Source organism: Ambystoma mexicanum, chromosome 13 (assembly GCF_040938575.1).
Source record: "Ambystoma mexicanum isolate Mex_15411 chromosome 13, UKY_AmexF1_1, whole genome shotgun sequence".
Classification (NCBI taxonomy): domain Eukaryota; kingdom Metazoa; phylum Chordata; class Amphibia; order Caudata; family Ambystomatidae; genus Ambystoma; species Ambystoma mexicanum.
The window spans coordinates 709,371,394-709,381,135 of NC_090938.1; positions in this window are offsets into that span (position 1 = coordinate 709,371,394).

Here is a 9,742-nt window from a genome sequence, read left to right on the forward strand (position 1 = left end):
TATTAGATGTCAGCCACCCCTCCAGCACATCATCCAAAATTTTGTGGAAGGCTTCAAGAGTGTATTTTGCCGGGTTCCAATTGATGTTTATAAATGGAACCTCTTCTCCTCTTCCCACGAATGACCTGTTGATGAGAAGTAAATCAGGGCACCCGTCAACACCTCTATGAGTGCTGGAAAGCTTCAGATCTAGGGCTATGGCCAAACCCCTGTGTGGGTGGCCCCGATTTCCTTTAGAGGCAGGTTTGCAGTATGTATAAAAGCCTTCCATCTGAAAAGCACTGGTAGCAATGAATTCCTGGATCAAAACAATACTGGTTTCTTTCCCGCAACTTTCAACCTCTCTGGCTAGATTCATGAAGCCACACACATTCCATGTTGCAACAGTTTGATCCCCTCGTAGATGAGATTCCTGGCCGACTGGACCTTTGTGAACATTTTAAATGCCGCTTCCTGCCATGCCCAGTCCTCCAGAGATGAATTTCCTAGAACCTCTGTGATTTTATTGTTCGAAGAAGTGGGAGGGGTGGTGCATATGGTTGTTTGAGGGGCCAGGAAGTCAGTAGCTTCTTGTGGAGTATGCATGTAAGACAGCTCGTACCCCAGATTTTGAGCAGGTATCTTTCTTGCCAGACTATTTACGCTATCAAATTAGAAGTGTAATGATATATGGACCTCTTTGCCCTTTGCTTGGGGAAGAGAACCCTGACTATATCGTCAGACCTCAGTGCTTGCAGCAAAGGAATTTCTTGAAACTCCTTCATCTGGCTCCTGTTCAAAAAGAGAAGTTTGTTTGACTGAGAAGTAAGCTCCCAGCCTGGTACCGTGCCTCAGAATTTATTCTGCATCATAGGTGCAGAAGGGGCGGATACTTCCTGTGCCTTCACCCATTTGGAGTACGCTACTGGTTGCTGGAGTATGATGGAAGTAGCATTTGCCGGTAGTTGTTCTACGTTTGTCATAACCTGTTTGGCCGCTCCCTGGGGCTCTTCCTCTGTCGCGGGTCCAGGCTCCTCCTGCGAGTCCTCCTGAGTGAAAGACATGCCCATTGAAGATGGCACGAGGTTGCCAATGAATGTGGTGATCTTACTTTGCTTGGTTGCCTTTTTCTTCGATACCTTCGGCTCCGAGCCACTTTTATCCTGCAGTGTGAACACACAGGCTGTAGTAAGAGGAGCTTGGGGCAGTTGAGGATCCTTGACGGAGTCCGGGTCGGAGATTGTTGCGATAACATTTTGGACACTCTTTCACTTATTGTGATTTGGGGCAGGCTGATTTTTACTTTTCTTTTTTCCCTGCGTGTTCCTTTTCTTTCGTTGTCTCTTAATTTTGACTTGATGTTTAAAGTCGCTGGAATTGAGAGAGTGAGAAATTTCAATCCTCTCCCGTAACTCGGAGATGCTCTCCTGCAAAGGAGCAGGGCTTCCCGGGTTCACTTCAGTCTGTAGGGTATCCAGTAGAGTCATTGTAGAGTCGGGTAAAGAACTGCAGTTCTCACCCAGATTGACACATCCAGCCTCACCTGACACCCCATTGCCCTGATGAACGCTCTGCCCTTCCCTTCCATGGTTAGCCAAAGTAATCTCCCTGCTGTTTGCCTCTAGGTTTAAGGGTATGACAGTAGAGTGCCAGGTTTGTTCCTCCCAGCAAGTGGGCAACATTGGTATCCAACGTGGCCAACTTGTTTGCATTTTCCCGCACCACATCCTTCATCCTATCGTAGAGTTTCAGCAATGATTCCAGAACCAGGTGTAGTGCAGAGATGGATACCGGTCCCAAAGAGTCCATCTGTGTGACAAGAGCCGAATCACGCCTCAGTGCTGTATTGCAGGGCGTGAAGAAGTCCGAGTTTAATGGTTGTTTGAGAATTGGTCTAGGCTTACTTGGTGATGTTGACACAGAGTTTCCCTTTGGACCGTGATCAAGTCCACTCCAGTGGAGGTTGTTCTAAAAGTTCTTTTGGTGATGACAGTAAGACCGAGATCCTTCCTATTGGGACTCTTGTTCCCTGTTTCCCTCCTGCACTCTGGCCATCCTCTATGGGCTCACCTCCCTCTCTATCCACTGAGGCCAGAAACCTTTGGGGTCATCTAAGACTCATCCCTCTTCTTTACTCCTTACGTCTTGGACCGTGTCAAAAGGCCCACTTTCAACTTCACCTCCTTAGGGGCATTCGCCCTCTCATTACCTACCCCCAGAAGCTCAATGTCTCTAGAGCTCTGGTCATCTCTCCAGGCTAGACTACTGTCACAGCTCCTTCTTCAATCTGCCCTTTTCTCCGCACCGTCTTCTTCAACTAATCCAGAATAGGGCTGACAGACTTATCCTTGGCCTCAAACCCTGAGACAGTATCTCTCCAGCTCTAAAATCTCTCCACTGGCTCCCGGTTGCTACAAGGATCAAATTCAAGACCCCCCGCATCATCCACAATGCTGTCTGGGGCATAGGACCACGCTACCTGCAACTCTCCCTAAATACTCCCCTTCCAAATCCCTTCTATCTTCTGGCTCAAACTCTCTGCTGATCAAATGCTTCACCAAGCAGAGAGCTGGGGGCAGATCGCTCTCCTCAGCTGGCTCCCTTCTATGGAACAGCTTCACTCTCTCTCCCTCTGTTTTGAACTGGACCACCTTAAGTTCTGCAAACAATTTGAGACATTTCTGTTCTCCTCCTTCCTTCTCCCCCTCCCGTGCTAACCATCTTCGCTGTCGCTGAGTTTGGTGGCCTGGTCCCTCAAGAGTCCAATAGGGACCTGCCCTTCTGCCCAGTTGCCCCCAGCACCCTCCCCTCTCCCCCAGCACTGCCCTCCAGGCCCATAACCGCCTGTCTGGTGGTTTGCTTCTGCTCTGCACTTAACCTGCTTGGCAGTATACCTTCCTTTTTTGCCTGGGATGTCTCCGCCTATGTACTTACCCATTCCCCCCCCCCCCCCACCCCCACGAACACCTCTGGCACTGCCTCCCCTAGGGGACCCTAATAGCACTTACCCCTACCCCGCCTCCCCCTTTTTTCCTCTTCCTTCACTGCACTTGCACGCTCCGAAAGGCCTAGTAACGCTGTCCGCTTCTATTTATTCGTCAGTTTCATTGTTTATTTGCTTCCTTGTTCCCTTCTGCCGCTTTGTAACACTGGGCCTCATTACAAGGTCGGCGGTAACCCGCCAGTTCAACCGGCGAGTTGCCGCCGACCTCGTAACACCGTTTCTGGCACCTATGCTGGTGGTGTCAGTGCTTCCATGGCAACTCTGCCTGCTGGGGCCGCTGCCGGCAGGCAGGCTTGTAGTAAGCATACCGGCACCCTTGTTTCCGGACTGCCACACTTGTTATGAGGTCCACTGTCTTGTTGTATAAGCGCCTCATAAATATCGAATGAATAAATAAATGTGATTATCATGGCTTCACATATTATTTGCAAGTGTGTGGAATCTGTTTGTGAATAGATTGGTTGCTTTTACCCACATCGATTGTCCCCTGGGCTTAGAAGAGTGAAACTATTACTATTGATGTTTCAGACAATGCCCCAGTATCCACTGAAGTGGCGATTCAACATAAGGACCAAGGACTAGGTGTCCTAAAGTTGGTTACTTATGTACTGCAAGACTCTGTTTGCAGGTCCAAAGTTTAGGGCAGTATTTGAGATTATCACCGCAATTGTGAGCATATTGAGGTTTCTAGAGTGCCATTATGGCATTCCTAGAAGGCTGTAGTTACTGGGCGAGGGGAGTGGGGAGGGAACGTTATTTCGTTGACGTCCAGGTTAAAGAAATTACATGAAACTGAAGAAGACAAATTTGAGGTCGAATTTAAGGTGTTGGAAGCCCAGCATAAGTACTGCTCCTCTACAGTACCTTGGAGATAACCCACATCCCCTAAGGGCCAGTTGAACATGCACTCAAACAGATGGGCTGTCTAGTCCGTTGCCAAATCTCAACTGGTGTAGAGGCAGCACAAACACCTACCTCCCGATTGGGTCTTGGCACCTAGGATCTACAATAACCACAGGCTTCCGCAACCCGCCAGGGAAAGAGGATTAGGGTCCACTGGTTGGATAGGTTGAGGGTTTCAAGGACAAAAGGAAAGAGGGTTAGGGAGAGGTTGTGGATGGGAATGGGGAGTTCAGGGTAAACATGCTCCTCGGCTCCTACAGCTGCTTCGCTGATGTGGTGCTTGATCTCTGCCCTTGCATTCACTGCATGCTACACACTCGCACTAACTATTACTGCCCAAAGTTAGAGCTTTTGCCTGGAGCTCTTAACCAGGTACACAGGTGAGTGGAAGCACCCACAGGTGCACAGGCTACATTGAAGCCTTTGCCAGGGGCTTTTTACCAGCTGACTCAAGTGGGGAAATAAACATTACATATGTTGCTGTAACTCTGGTTCATATACTGGCAAACATAACGTGAGGCTCATAGGTTACTCCTGACCTTACTACTACTTAGCTGTGGGTTTTCTTGCCAATGCCGTGGTCAGGACGAGCTCGAGCTAGTCTGAGCAATATTCTGTGAGCTCCGCTGGAAAATACCAAAGAACATAATGAATATGCGCAGTGGAAACATTGTTTTGTGTGCCTCGCGGCCACTAGGCTGCTAGTTCTGTGACCTTGTCGCTCAGGGTTGCTTTCACCATGAGCAAATCGTCCCAAGCATCCTAGCGATATGTTCATAACATCGCCCGTTAGTTTCATGCAAATTAGTCTTCTCCGCCCAATGCGGCATGCTCTGCCAAACTACGCAGTCAACCGCGTGTTTGTAACATTCACACGTGGTTAGATGTTAGTCTTCCATGACATGAGGACTAATGCACTTCACACTTATCTGTGTCGGAGAGCGGGCCTGTGTTTTGTCAGGCAGGTGGGTGCCCCGCGGTGGCTTGTCTGCCGCAGCGCTGCTAAATGCGTCTTGTCCCTCTGAGATCCAGTATTGCAAGCAAAGCCTTGCGAGTGCGGCTCACGCATGCGCGCTCTGCTGGGTGTGGCGTTCCTCCTGCCAGCAGGCTCGTGAGCACACGGGCCCGCTGGGAAATGTAGTCTTTGGCCATTTCTTAGCCCCTGGACACTTTTCCTGGAAAATGGATGAAGAATCCTCTTGGAGTACATTGTTGTGGGCTTGCACATATACAATCTGACATTTACATGGCTCTTAGCACCTACAGCATTCCTAGCCCTGACTCCCCATCCCTCTCGAAGCCCTGGTTTAGTTGGGTGAGCCTGGTGGAATTGGCAGAGCAGTCGAGTAGCATGTATGTTTTGTGCCGGTTCCCAGGAACGTTCTTCTGGGCCATACCCCACCCAATTTATCAGGTACCATTAGATCTCGTTGTTTCAGACAGGAATCTAGGATGGCATTGCCCTCATATTCTGGGATCCCGTCCACTAAAATGGGCGGGGGGTTTCTTTTGCCTGATGGATGTTGGAGCTGGTTTGAGCAGTACGACATGAAACACTGCATGGATTCGCATTTGTCGGGGTAAAGTTAATCGTACTGCCACCGGGTTGATAATTTCCTCGACTGGGAATGGGCCAATAAAACGAGGTTGGAATTTCCGTGGGCCTTGAAGGTGCAGGTTACGCGTAGACAGCCACACCTTGTCTCCCACTTGATACGTAGAACTTGGTCTTCGTTTGTTGTCTGCATATTGCTTGTAGGCCTGCTTGGCTGCTTTTAGGTTGATTTGTATTGTTTGCCAAGCTTCTTCCAGTTGCTTCTGTTGAGTTAGTGCTGCTGGGACCATTGCTGTCTCGGACTGGAGTACCGATTGGAAGCGTGGGTGGTGACCATTTTTGCTGAAGAAGGGTGTTAGTTTAGTTGAAGAATGTACTGTGTTGTTGTAAGCCAGTTCCTCCAACTAGATGATACCCGCCCAGGAGCCTTCTCTATCCTGGGTCATGCATCGTAGGTATTGCTCCAGGGTCTGATTAAGACGTTCAGTGTGTCCATCCGTCTCAGGGTGGTAGCTGGTGGACAGTCACATGTCGATTCCCACTGACTTGCAGAATTCTTGCCAGAAGTGTGAGATAAATTGTGGACCTCGGTCTGAAACAATGTGTTGCGGGATCCCATGGAGTCGGATTATGTGGTGGAGGAATAAATCGACCAAGGTGCTTGCCGATGGTGTGCCCTTACATGGCACGAAGTGAGCTAGTTTGGTTAGGGAATCCACAACCACCAAAATGGTCGTATAGCCCTGACTCACTGGCAGTTCGACTATGAGATCCAATGAAACTGTGTGCTATAGCATAGGTGGTGTGGGCAGCGGCTGCAGCTTCCCTGCAGGTCTTTGATGCTCAGCCTTGTTTCTTAAACAGTTTTCACAGCTGGTTACATATTTTTGGACATCTTTTCGCATATGGGGCCAATTGTTTGCAAAATATGGGGTGATATCTGGCTTAATAATTCAAGTCCAAAGGGCTAGATATTGCAATACCTACTTAAGATTTTCAAGAAATCAAGACAATAGGTGACTTTAGGTGGGCTTTGAATCAAAGATGTACCTCGGGATACATATTCCCAGGTTACTGAGTCAATCAGGATAGCAAATTTGAGCCCCTTTCTGCTGAGCCTTAAACGTAACTTAGCAAGATTGCAATTTAAGGCCATCTCATCGATGGGGTGACCTGTGACACCATATCACAATTACATTACTAATGCAGTGAGGGGGGTGGTAGTTAAGGGAGGGTTGAATACATTTCTTCGCCCAAGCATACCTATTTTTGCCAATCTGGATTAACTAGTGATTTGCATAAATTGCTTCAAGCCACTGAGGGACTGAATATAAAATCATTTATCAAGGGTGGTTGGAGGATCTTAGAAAACACTTGTCTGAGAACTGGAGCATGAAATGGACCTATACTGCTGTTGAAGCACCCAAATTAAGTACATGGATTACAAAATTGTAGATTGATGGTCCTATACACGTGCATGGGTTGCATACATTTGATCTGTATCTCACCAAATTGTTGGAGGTTGCAGTAAGAAGGTTTCACTATGCCATCTTCTATGGAGAGGTCCTACAATTAAAATGTTTTGGTCTAGCATTCTCCAAATCATTAAGGAAGCGATGGGCATTTACTCGCCAACATTACAGGAGGTGATTGTTTTAGGGTTGCATATCCCTCATATTTATCCCCTGCATTCATATTCCAGTCGAGTGATTAATTTGCTCCTGCTGGCATGCAAGCAAGCTTTAGCCTCATTATGGAAACGCACACGCCTCCCAGTGACTAACTTTGCTGGTACCCTGAATGGAATCTGTTGCTTTGTGAACAGCTTTCCTTTCTCTTAGAGTCATTTGAGTTGGTTCGGAGAGATTCCTTCCTGTCCTATATTGAGCAGGTCGCCACATTATCTACAACTTGCTCTTGCTTGGAGTCATCTTGGACTCCTCTCTTTCCTTCCTCCCTCACATTCGGAACCTTTCCAAGAAGTCCCACTTTAAACTTTTCCTTCTCAAAGGAATTCTCCCTTTTCTCAATTTCCCCCAGAAGCCAAATGTCTCCAGAGTTCTGGTTCTCTCTAGGCTAGACTACTGCTTTAGCCTTTTCGTGAATCTACCCTCTTCAACCCCTCCAGCTAATCCAGAATACGACAGCGAGATTTATCCTTGGCCTCAAGCCCAAGTGCATCGCTCCAGTCTTTCCACTGGCTCCCGGTTGCTGCAAGGATCAATTTCAAATCACTCCTGCATCCGTCATAAGGCTGTCTGAAGCCAAGGACTACGCTATCTACAACTTGCTCTTTCTAAATACTCTCCCTCTAGATCCTTACGTTCCTCAGGTACCAACTCTGTGTGTCAAGCGCTTCACTAAACAGAGTGCTGGTGGCCATCTCTTTCCTCGGCTGGCTCCCTCTTATGGACCAGCCTCCCCCTTCCTCTTTGTCTTGAGCCAGATCTCCTCAAATTCCGGAAGCTCCGCAAGACTTTCCTTTTCACCTCCTCCCCTTCCTCCTCTGCAAATCCCACAGTTGCTGAGATTGGTGACAGGGCCCTTATTTGTCCTTCTGGGCACTGGCCTCCCACACCCAATCACCTGGGGCCTCCACCCGCTCCCAGCATTTGCCACTGGCCTATGCCACTGTAGGCCTTTATTTGCCTATTTATTGGCAGCTGACCTCTCCCTAGCACTTCGTCCGATGGGTACTTACATGTGTTGCTCATCCATGAACTCTGGGACCCCTAGCCCTTGCATCCCACTCACTCTTCCCCTCTCTTCTCTCTGCACTTGCGCGTTCTTAATGCTCACAAGGCCTAGTATGTCCATCTTTATCCTCATGGATGTCATTTGGAGGTAGCCAGGGTTAGCAAGTGCAACCCCAGTGGTCGCAGCTGCTACTCCTGGCGTCTATCCTGCCACCCCTGTAATGGAGCTTGCATTTAAAAAAAATACTTTTTTGTTTTCAACAGGGGACCAGGACCGCTTTTGAAAAGAACAAACTATTTAAAACATGACGCAAGCTCCTTTATGCTTGCTTCGGCATCAGGGGCAGGTGCTGGAGTGTTAAATCTCATGATTGCTAAGCAACGTCCTCTGGCGTCCCAGCAGACAGCCAGGCACATTCCGCCAGGTCCCTCCTCGCGTGATGCAAAGTTTAAATCCAATCTTTTTTTTTCCCCCCCTCTGGTTTTGTGTGGGCTGGACTACTCTGACTTTATTTTCTTCCTCCAATGGTGTGGGGGCTGGGCTGTTCTGCCTCGACTCGCTGGCGCCTGAGCATAGCCCAACTTGACACATTACTACATAATTCTTTTTTTTTTTCTTTTTTTAAGACCGTTACAGAGCGCGGGACGTGGGATTCAAACTTGTGTTGCTGCGTTGTCTTGCTTGCAAGACAAATGCATTGCCCCTGAGCTATCCTCCCATCTCCATTGCCTGGGCATCTCCCTGGAGGCTGTTAACTGCTGCTGGAAGCGGGCAAAACGCGATAAGCGAGGGAGGGCGCGAAGCAGCACCTACTTCATGGAGACATGCAATCGGGCTGGCATGCTCTCATCTGGGCTCAGGTTTTTACAAAAAAGAATTACCTTTTTAATGCAAACAATCAAACTGCTTGGTAAATGTTTCTTCTGCTCATATGAGTGTTTTGCTTTAGAATGGATATGGCTCATCAGAGTTAGCAACTGAATTTAGCACTTTTCATGGCGATCTACACATCAAAAGGTCACTATAATTAGCACTTAATCACTGGTACATCTGGTTCCGGAGTCCTAAGCTTATCTACATAATAATAAGGTCACGTACCTCGCTTTGTTTAGTCCACGTTAGGTGGCAAATCACGTCCATTGTTGGGAAGAGTAAAATATTTCAAATTACTTTCCCGCACACCCACATTTTCTTCAGATTCCAGCATTTTAAATAATGACAAAACAAGGTAGGCACGAAACCTTTAGAAAAGTGCCTTGTTTTCCAATAATATCACTTACTGGACAGGCTTTTCTGGCTCTCTTGCCTGCCTGTAATAAATGAAAACTCACACAAAATTCACATGCCAAGTGATTACACTGATATGGGGCGTTTTAGCACTCTGTTAAATGGACCCCAGAGAAAAGTTAATTCTTCCAAGCACACGAGATTGGACAGTTGCAGGGATAGGGCAAACTTGGACAATGTCGACTAACAGTGTTTAGGTAATCGCAGGGAAATGTGAGGTTGTGCACTTGTGGCTCAGAAATCCTACGGCGCAGTCACGGTAGAATGAAAGTGAGGCTCAGTGCTGTGTGGAAGGCGAGGCTGTAGCATAGGTTAGA